Here is an 11381-nt window from a genome sequence, read left to right on the forward strand (position 1 = left end):
GAAAAATGGGTTTTTTAGCCAGTTCAGGGCACAACATTCAGTGATTGTGACTTCTTTGACACAGCAGGGTGACTGACAGGAAGGCAGTGACAAATTACTGTGTAACAGCTCTGTTAAGCTATTCTTCTATTTCTTTGCATTGAGCCTGGCTAAAATCTAATGACTTCTTCAACTCCTATATTTTCTTCTCTTTAATTTCCTTCTGCTGAAAAGTCTCGATGAGATTAGTCATATAATAATCCTGGAGTTTGGTACTTGCTTTCGAATTCTTATCTCTTTATCTTTCCTTTGCAATAGCTCTTTAGTTATAGTACCATACTTACGCATCCCTGACTGTTTGATTATTTTATCTTCCAAATTTTTGATTTAATTTACTCTGGCCCTTACAAATATCCTTTCATAATTCAAATTTCCTTGTACTTTCATAATCATCATTTGATACTTCTTATTATTAGCATAGGATTCTAACAGCGTGTTTGCTACAACCTCCCTAGTTAGTCTATGTTAGCCAGTCATATAAGTATCATTTATTCTAGACAAGTTGATATCGATTGTATTGGTCCCTGAACCAAGTACATGTGTACCTACATCAGACCCTGGCTATAGTACCTTCTTTCAAAATCAGCCATTGATAGGAATCTAGGACCCATCTAGTGGATGTCCTTTTCAACTACCACTGTCACCTCATTTCCTCTAGTCTTTAATAGTCTTTCTATTGTAACAGGATTATCCACTTCTACAAGGCTTGCTCCTAAATATTTTACTATAGTCTTCTCCTGAGTCTTCTCTATTTGTTTCATCGTCTGAGCATTTTCTTCATGGAAAGAAATAACTTCTTTGTTGTTTTCCTTCAAGCTCCTTATAGTTTTTAAAGCTAGTGACTCTTCTTCGGTATAAATTTATGAGGGTTTTTTACTAAACTCTATAAAAATGTGAAAGTGTATAAATCCCCCTGAGTTGAGGGGGCCGGTATAAATTTATGAGGGTTTTTTACTAAACTTTATAAAAATGTGAAAGTGTATAAATCCCCCTGAGTTGAGGGGGCCGAAAGCCACTCGGTCAATCAAGTCGCCTCTAACGAATTTATTAAACTAAAAATGTAGAAATGTAATAGCCTGACCCCGAATCAACGTCGTGATTAGTTAAATTTTAGGGTTAATGTAGTGAGTTGAGCTCTAAACAATTAAGCTCTTAATTCCGAGCATGTTTTGGTTTAAGATACCTTGTATATATTTTCCATGAATGTTAGCGGCCTAAGAACTTAGTTTTATAAAGGATTTCTAAAAAGAATGTCGCTTCAGTATCTTCGTTCTCTTTCAATATCTTTCATTTTATGTATTTTTCTCCCTTTTTCAACGAAAATGAAACTAACACATGTATGTATGTTTCTATTATCAATTATTATTTGTAAATGTGTTTGTATTATAAAATGGTAAAAGAATTGAACGGTGAATAAAATTTTGACAACTTCTTGTATTAATAACAATTGTTCCATGACTAATCACATCCCTCATAAATTTGAGATAGAAAAAGTTTATTTCTTTGAAGAGGTTTCAAGATTATAAAAATTCCCACTCTTTCCCCCAATATTGTAAAATTGAGATATGCGAGGACATGTCTGGTTAAACAGGTTGAATATAACCAAAGTTTAAAAGATTTTCATGGTGCTATTTTGGGGAGACATGAGTATATATTAATGTCTTAATGATGTTGTTGTTTACTTGCCCATACGCTTTTACATATAACCCTCTCAAATTCTGCAAGTGTTAACTTGTTTAAGATATATTATTTATTATCTACTTACATGAATACCAAATTATTTAACATTTATGTAAAAATTTGTAAGTTGACACATGAGATGACATTGATTGCATAGCCCCTTGTATTTTTTGGAATTAGTGTCGTATCAAAAACCAAAACTATTCATAAAACAACACACTGAGTGGTAGCTATTATGTTGAAGGATTTTTTATATGACGGATGTAAAGATAGAAGAAAGATTCATCTATAAAACATCTATTTCATGATTCTTGACACAAACTTTGCTCCACTGCCAGTGGACCTATTCAGTACCCCGGTGGAGTCATTCATTGTATCTTAGTATAGGTGTCCTATCTCACTTTGTTTGACCCTGTATTAGTGATCTTCAAATTTGGCCTTGTCAAGAATAGTCAACTTGCTAATTTTCATTTCATTATTATAAATATTATTGGGCAGGATGGGAAGATAACACACTGGGTATAGCCCCAATGCCACTAACATTTTTCTACTTCCAATCAGGCCTATTCAGTGCCATGACGAAGTTGTTAGAATACCCCATCAGAATGATCATTATACAAAGGGGTGGGAATATGCACACTAGGGTATCCCAGTACCACTAACATTGCTTCACTACCAAACAGGCCTATTTAGTGCCCTGGTGGAGTTGTTAGCATAAACCACCCCCAAAAGGAGTAGGGTGGAGATCTAAGGTATGGTATGATGGCATAAATTTATTCATTAAGGGGAGAAAATAATCCATTACAACCTAAAATGAATATATACAACAACAAGTAGCACCTCAATACAAAATCAAATATAAAACAACACTAAAGTTTATGATAGACCAAATTATGGGGTTAGCTAGCCTGAATCAGATGCCTCTCAATATTAAATTTCAAAATTAGCAAGCAATCAATTCCCTTGACTATAATAGTTAGAGAAATTTAAATTTATTTGATTTTTTAATCTCGGTTGAACTTTATTTGTTATTATTTGCATACTATGTACACTTTAGTTCCAAATATTATTATTATTATTAAAGAACTAGTATGTCAAGTAATGTTTAAGGAACAACCCATTTATGGGTGGTACCACATCTTGTCCTTCAAAGTTTTTTAAAGAAAAGGAATTTTCACCTTCTACCTTATCAATTAGAAATGGTTTGAGCTAGAGATTATCAAATTTTCCATGCTTACCTAGTTCCTCATTTTGTTTATCCCACTTTACAACCCAGTATCCAAGAAGGAAGACTCTATCCCTAGCATGTTTGTCAAATAGTTGTTTGATTTTAGATTGATGTTTAGCAAGTTTATCGTAAAATTGCTCTCTTTCTTGGTGTATATGAATCATTTGATTAATCCTATGTTGCAAATCATTTGGTTCTTCATTAATTTCCCGTAACCTCTTCATGATTTTTGTGCCAAGATAAAGCGGGATGAATATGTCTAAACCATATACTAATTGAAAGGGGGAGGTGCCAATGGATTTTTTGGTGCTAACCCTATTTTCCCAAACAACATATTTCAACATAATATGTGAGATTTTATTTTTAGAATTTAAGGATTTCTTTATAATTTTCAATATTTTATTATTAGTGAACTCGACCAAATCATTCCCCTATGGGTAATAGGTTGTCGAGTGTCCCAAACTAACCTCGTAGTTATAGAATTTCTTTTGAAAGGCCATTGAGAAAAATGGTTTAAACATTATCAGTAATAATCTTATTAGGGCACCCAAAATGTGAAAAAATGTTTTCTACCAATAATTCCATCATTGCCTTATCATTAGTTTTATTTAAAGGGATTGCTTCACCATTTCATAAAATAATTCGTGGTAGTTATGATCGAGCGATGTTGGGTACTAGAGGGAGGATGGATCTCACCAATGAAATCTAATCCCCATTACTAGAAAGGTGCTTTAGCTAAGCTAGGTTTCAAAGGTAATGCGGCTAATTTTTTCCTTCCAACAAAGATTTGGCATTGATGGCAAGCTCAAACACTTTTATTTACATCTGCAAATATCGTGGGCCAATACATACCACTTCTTAGAATTCTATGTGTGGTGGCCTTCCAGGCATAATGGACACCACATACGTCACTTTGATGCTAAGCAATAAGGTAGTCAATTTGATCTAGAAAAATACAATTAAGAAAGACACTTACCTAGTCTTTCTAATAAAGTTTACCATCTATTATACAATATCTTACAAACTTCAACTTTAGAGAACGTTTTGCTGATTTACTTAGATGAACTAGAAAATGCAGAGTATGGAGGTAGGTTATGATATCTCCATACCACTTAGAGGACGAAAATCTTTGACTGATTGGTGTGGAATTAGTTTGAGGTAGCAGCAACCCTGACTTCTTATCCTTCTCTACATCTCTAATTTGTGCAACGGGGTCCATGAGAGTGAATAGGTTAACTCCTAATGACTCAAGATTGACCTTAATTAAAAGCTTTTCTTGTCCCTATCCTTTAATGGTTTTGATAGGTTTCAATTAAATATCGTACTCTTGGATCTTAGTTATCTATTTATAGTGTCTTCCCTCCACATTGTCTTGTATCAAGATATCTTTAACTATTGGGTGAGGGAAGTAAATGATAGACTTAGACTGAAAAATATATTCTCGAAAAACCTTTAAGTTTTTTTAGTAGGGCATAGGCTTGTTTGTAGATTACATTATACTTAATTTCAGTAGCTTGGAAAGATTTTCTGAAAAAGGTAATCGACTTCACGTAACCCTACTAGTTCTTTTTCAAAAGAACTACAACAATCTTATGCTCTAATGCACAAGGGAAAATAATAAAATCCTTTGCATAGTCAGGGCTAACAAGGATTGGGGCTTCCATAATAGCCTACTTAATTTTTTCAAAATAAATTTTAGCTTGCTCATTCCACTTTACTTTTCTTCCCTTCTTGAGCATACATATTATATGTTTAATGATTTCTGCAAAATTTGGAATAAATCTATGTAAAAAATTATTTTTTTCCCATAAAAGCTTGAATTTCCTTCTTAGTTTGGGGAAGAGAATTATTTGTATGGCATAGACTCTTTTAGGATCTATCCTAAATCCATGTTGTGATGCAATATGACCAAGAAGCTTTCCTTCATTCATAGTGAAAAAAATATTTTTTGGGATTTAAGGACAAACCATACCTCCTACATTTTTGGAACACTACTTTTAGATGCTTTAGATGCAACTCATCAGACTATGATAAAATGATCATGTCACTTATTTTGTAAAAAGGGATGTTGTAAATAAATCACTTATGTTTTCTTTGGAATTTGATGTTATTCTACTTGTTGATGGGTCAAATTGTATGGGAATTTGAGTGTCGAATTTATGACATATTGTAAAAAGATGCATATCCTTCATGGATGTTGTGGTAAGCATCCTAAATTTTGGGATGAGTATTTGCATTACATCCAACCTTCTACGAACATACCAAGCTCTCATATACACAAGTATTTCCATTTGAAGCTTGTTTGGGTTATTTTTCAAAGTCTCCTTTGTATTTTATCTTTGGTAAATATTTTGCAGTAGATGGACATAGTGATGTGGAAAAAGCCAAGCATTTCATTGAACAAATGCAACTAGTGCATCAAAGATTACAAGAGTAGCTTGAGAAAAGAAAATCCAAGTACAAAGAAAGGCATGACAAACATTGAGTTGATCATGATTTCCAAGTGGGAGATCAATTTCGGTTGTATATCAGAAAGGAAAAACTTCAAAGTGAAGATTGTATGAGCCACCAAGGAAAGATGATCATGAAGAGAATGTTCAAATTCCATCTATTGAAGATATACTCATCAATATTTAGTTGAGTTATAGGAAGACTCAATTCTTAACAAGAGAATCAACACTTCACATAGAGGCAAAGTGGAGTATCTTCAAGTGTGGCTCAAAGGTACCAATCCAAGTAAAGCAAGGTGGAATGACATTTGGAAAGAAAGGGAGTTGTACGCTTACTTACTTCTTGAGTAAAAACATACTTTTGGTGGTCCAAAACTCCCTAGTGGGGAGGAATGATCCAAGGGATCAAAATATGCTCAAAAATAAAATTACTTAAAATCTCTTGAAACTGGTGCCAAATCGTAGATCTCATTGTTTGATTCCAATGACACTTGAATCACCTCAATCTGACACTGTATGTGAAAGTTATCGTGTTCTAAAGTTTTTTCCAAACAACTAAAAAGTCAACTTGCAGGGTTGACTAATCTACTGACTAGGCATGCCGTATAATGACATGGTCTTGATGTCAGTAGGTGACTATGCAGGGTATGACATTATATGGGTCAATCCCATGTTGAGACGTGGCATGGTCTTACAATCTAGGTTGGCGAGATTTGATTGGTTGGTGTGTTTTGATTTTGGCCAATTGCAGGCTGCCACATGGCTTATGCTCGTTGGCCAAAATTTTGTAAAGGGGTCAAATGGCCTCGATGAGGTTTGACCCCTAGAATTGCGGCGAACTAACCAACTGTCGAACCACCGAAGCAAACATGTTGCTCATTATAACTATGGAGCAAATTAATACTTAAATTTTAACTATTTTATGGTTGGTGGGAGGGGTGGAGCACATGGCCCCACCCCTATTTATGCGGCTCCACACGACCCTGGCATGAAGGAAGAGGGGCCGAGCAGTTAGCATTGGCCCTAGGTCATGCTAAACCTCCCTGAACTATCAGTGGAGTATTGAAAAGGGGGTGGGCGGATAAGCCCCAACTACTGGTCCCAAAGGATACACGGAACCAACGATGGGTGCGTCTGGAGGAGGGCTCATGCACGACACCCAACCCTAGCCATATTGTGCCACATGTCTGTAATAAGCGGCGATATTTGGGCCTATGGCGCCCAACTAACCATTTGACATTTTTCATATTTTGTGGCGGGATTTGCATAGAAAACATGTGAAATTATCACTCAACGGACCTGCCAAAGGTGGAATACATTGCCTAGTTATAAAATTTTGCCATTTTGTAGGATAAATAACAGACAAATGTTCGAGGAGGCCTAACTTGGTTACTTTTCAGTTTTTTTGAGCCCAAGAAGAGCCTACACAGGGGTTTTTGGATGTGCGGGACACAATGGCAACATTATTTTTGTGATTTGAGCATTGTAAGTTCGACAATTTGTAGAGCCAAGTCCTTTTGTGTTGCATACATACACTGTTTTGAGTCCATTTACAGACCCTTTTGGACACTGAGAGAGCCTATACATGGGTTTTCTGGCCTTCCAGACGCAGCTGTAACATCTGTTTCTTCATTAAAGAAACCAATTTTTGTCTATTCTCAATACTATTTTGCGAAAAGGCCATTTCAACACTTCATAATGAAGTAGTTGGATTTGTGCTTCTTGACCTCATAATGAGTACAAGGACCTATTGCCACATTTAGTGAGAGAGTCACTTTTTTTTGGCTTCATCATTTCTTTGCTAAAGGGATTCAACTTGTGAGTGAGATTTCTATGAAGGAGAACATTTCTTTGAAGGAGAACATTTCTTTGAAGGAGAAACAAGTGCCACTCTAGAGGGAGGTTTACTCTATGAGTCAAAGATTTGTAATGTACTATTTTTGTTGTTGAGATCAATAAAGCGGCCTAGCCATTGGAGTAAGGCCTAGATACATAACCCAGGAGGAGTGAACTTCGTTATCACTTGTTCGTTATTTTTTTCATTTGTACCATGTTAGGTCTCATATGATTTCGTTTCATCTTTAAGTTTGTTTAAAATTAGCTATACACAGTTGAACAAGTTATGAACTAAGTGATCATTTGAAGACCCAATTTTTTCAAAACTTACAAAATGTCAAAGAATCATTAATTTTCAAATCAACGACGCCCGCGCTTAGGCACTTAATGGGATGTTGTGTGACAGGCATGCTGGGGCACCTGAACGCTAAGGGATACACCCACACGACATGCCAGGTTGGCCCAACTTGAGAAAGGGTGTTCGCCTAAACAAATGATTGGGAAACAACTCATATAAATAGAAGGCACATGAGTTGGAAAATCATTAATGAAGTTCAATCAAGAATACAACTTAAACAGTTGTTAACACCTAGTGTTTAAAGCTTTAAACAGTGTGCAGAGATTTACATGTAAAATAGTGTGTAGAGCTTTGCATGTAAAGTAGTGTGCAAAGCTTTCCATACAACGAAAGCTCCACACAAGTCTAGTAAATATTTTTAAGGTTTATTTCTTAGAATGGGCTTGGGAGCTAAGTAAAGACAGCTATTTCTTTTACAATTTTCCACACTCGTAATTTCATTATTGAAACTATAGTTTTAATGTTTTATTAAATTCGTTAAATTAATCATGTTTTTACTAATTAATCATTTATTTCGAAACATGTAAAATTAAGCATTTAGGAACACGTGGCATTTATTTTTTTCTTTTTTCGAAAGGAAGGCATGTAAAAATAAACATTCATTAACACCTAGTGTTTAAATTTTTTAAATAATGTGCAAAGCTTTGCATGTAAAGAAGTGTGCAGAGGTTTTCTTATGTGGAGTTTTCAGCACAGTGAGAGCTCTGCATAAGCGAAGCTCCACACAAGTCTACTAAATGTTTTAAGGTTTATTTCTTAGCATGGCTTGGGGAGTTAAGTAAGAGACGACTATTACTTTTACAAATTTTCACGCTAGTAATGGCGTTATTGAAACTATAGCTCTAACATTTTATTAAATTCATGAAATTAATCATATTTTACGAGTTAATCATTTATTTCAAAGCATGTAAAATTAAGCATTTAGGAACATGTGGTGTTGATTTTATTTTTTTTTTAGAGGAAGGCATGTAAACTTAAACATTTGTTAACACTTGGTGTTTAAATTTTTTAAAGAGTGTGCAAAGATTTCTGCATAGTGAAAGCTCCGCATAAGTTTAGTAAACATTTTTAAGTTTTATTTCTTAGCACGGGTTGGGGAGATAAGTAAGAGACGACTATTACTTTTACAAATTTACACACTGGTAATGACATTAATAAAACTACAGCTTTAATGTTTCATTAAATTCATGAAATTAATCATATTTTTACTAGTTAATCATTTATTTCAAAACATGTAAAATTAAGCATTTAGGAATATGTGGCATTGATTTTTTTCTTCTTTTTTGAAATGAAGACATGTAAACTTAAACATTCCTTAACACCTGGTGTTTAAATATTTTAAACACTATGCGAAACTTTGTAGGTTGTAACCCCATACAGAAATTACTTGCATATGAATTCTAGAAACAAAAAATAAACAATGGCGAGAGCATAGAACATAAGACAAATATAACCAGATATTTTTCCCTTGGATCCCAAAACTAGGACTACCAGATAGATTTTTCATTATATTCCTTTCAATGTTACAATACATATATATACATACTGAAGCATCCATAAACCCCAATCCATTAACCCTGAAGTAGAACATAACCGTAGTTCCCTTGATAGGATCTACAAAATACCATGGACCAAAAAGCATCGTGTCCAAAACCATGTGTGAAATCCATGCACAAAACCATAGGTAGGTCCTTCCACCTAATATAAGATCCAAAAAAAAAAATCTCGGGGCACTGCTCCAGACCCCGTGTAGGGGAGGTAGCGACCCCCCTGTGACCCCCCAGTAACACCCGGAACAACGTATAGGGGAGACTACCGCCCCCCTTGTAACCACCCCCCCCGTGTGTGGTCTAGTCGTGGAAAGAATATAACACAACCCAACAAGCTTTGCATGTGAAGCAGTGTGTGGAGCATTGCTTGTGCGAAGCTTTCCACATAGTGAAAGCTCTGCATAATCAAAGCTCCAGACAATAAATGTTTTTAAGGTTTATTTCTTAGCATAGGCTGGGGAGCTAAGTAATAGACAACTATTACTTTTACAAATTTCCACACTGGTAATGACATTATTGAAGCTATAGCTTTAAAGTTTTATTAAATTCATGAAATTAATCATATTTTTATTAGGTAATCATTTATTTTAAAGCATGTAAAATTAATCATTTAGGAATATGTGGCGTTGATTTTTTTCCTTTTTTTTGAAAGGAAGGCATGTAAACATAAACATTGGTTAACACCTGGTGTTTAAAAATTTTAAACTGTGTGTGAAGCTTTACATATAAAGTAGTGTGCAGAGCTTTTCTTGTATGAAGCTTTCTGCACAGTGAAAACTCCACACAAGCCTAGTAAATATTTTTAAGATTTATTTCTTAGCATGGACTCCCTAGTTAATCATTTATTTGAAAGCATGTAAAATTAAGCATTTAGGAACATGTAGCATTGATTCTTTTTTTTTTTTAAAGGAAGGTGTGTAAATTTAAACATTCGTTAACACTTGGTGTTTAAAGTTTTTAAACAGTGTGTAGAACTTTGAATGTAAAGCAATGCGCAGAGTTTTTCTTGTGCAAAGATTTTTTAACACTAAAAACTCCACACAAGCAAATCTCCACATAAGTCTAGTAAATATTTTTAAGGTTTATTTCTTAAAGGCTGGGGAGCTAAGTAAGAGATGACTATTACTTTTACAAATTTCCACACTATTCATGACATTATTGAAACTATAGCTTTAACGTTTTATTAAATTCACGAAATTAATCATGTTTTTACCAGTTAATCATTTATTTTAAAGCATGTAAAATTAATCATTTAGGAACACTTGGCGTTGATTTTTTTCTTTTTATTTTAAAGGAAGGCATGTAAACTTAAACATTCATTAACATATGATGTTTAAAGTTTTTAAATAGTGTGCGAAGCTTTGCATGTAAAGCTCCAGAGCTTTCCGCATAGTGAAGTCCTCGCACGAGAAAAGTTTCGCACAAGTCTAGTAAATATTTTTAAGGTTTATTTCTTAGTGTGAGCCGGGGAGCTAAGCAAGAGATGCCACACAATGAAAACACTTTCCTCCACACTTGCACACAATTAAAATTTTAGATCAATTTCACTTATTCCATTTGTTGTTTTACTCGACTGTAATGAGTACTTGTGTCAATCAAACCACTAGTTGGAGCTTGTGCAGAAAGCTTTCACTTTGTGGAGAGCTTTGTGTAGAGAGCTTTCATTGTGGAGAGATATTTGTGAGAAGTTTTCTCTACACTCTGTACAATGTTTAATAAATTAATTAGTGATAATGGTAGAGACGGGGACTATGCTGCATTGCAGCTATTAATCTTGTTATACATGTCAAAGGCAGAATATGTTGTTTTTTATTTTGGTCAAAATATTTTGACTTTCAATTAGTTTTGAAATTTTAAAACAATTTCTATGAAGTTTATTAAAGTTTTGAAAAAAGTAAATGTTAAACTAAATATTTTGAAAATTTAAAAATGATTTTAATTTTTTTTAAATGTAAATTGGGTTTTTCTAATTGGTTGATGGCTTTTATATGTGGTTTTAGATTGAATTATGAAATATAAAAAATTTATTAAAAAATATAAAAGATCTAAAGAAGTTTTTATTCCCCAACCGTCATAACTTTGCACAACAGAATGCCATGTGGATAGTTTCCCACCATTTTTATGCAAGAATGTCATGTAGATAGTTTTCCACCATAATTTAAACAAGTATTTGCATAAAAAATGGTGGGTAGCTATCCACATGACATTCTATTGTAAAGGAATTCATATTTACATTTCTT

Source organism: Pinus tabuliformis, chromosome 4_2 (genome assembly GCF_031772625.1).
Source record: "Pinus tabuliformis cultivar Carrire ecotype Pingquan chromosome 4_2, CPIR1, whole genome shotgun sequence".
In the NCBI taxonomy this organism is placed as follows: domain Eukaryota; kingdom Viridiplantae; phylum Streptophyta; class Pinopsida; order Pinales; family Pinaceae; genus Pinus; species Pinus tabuliformis.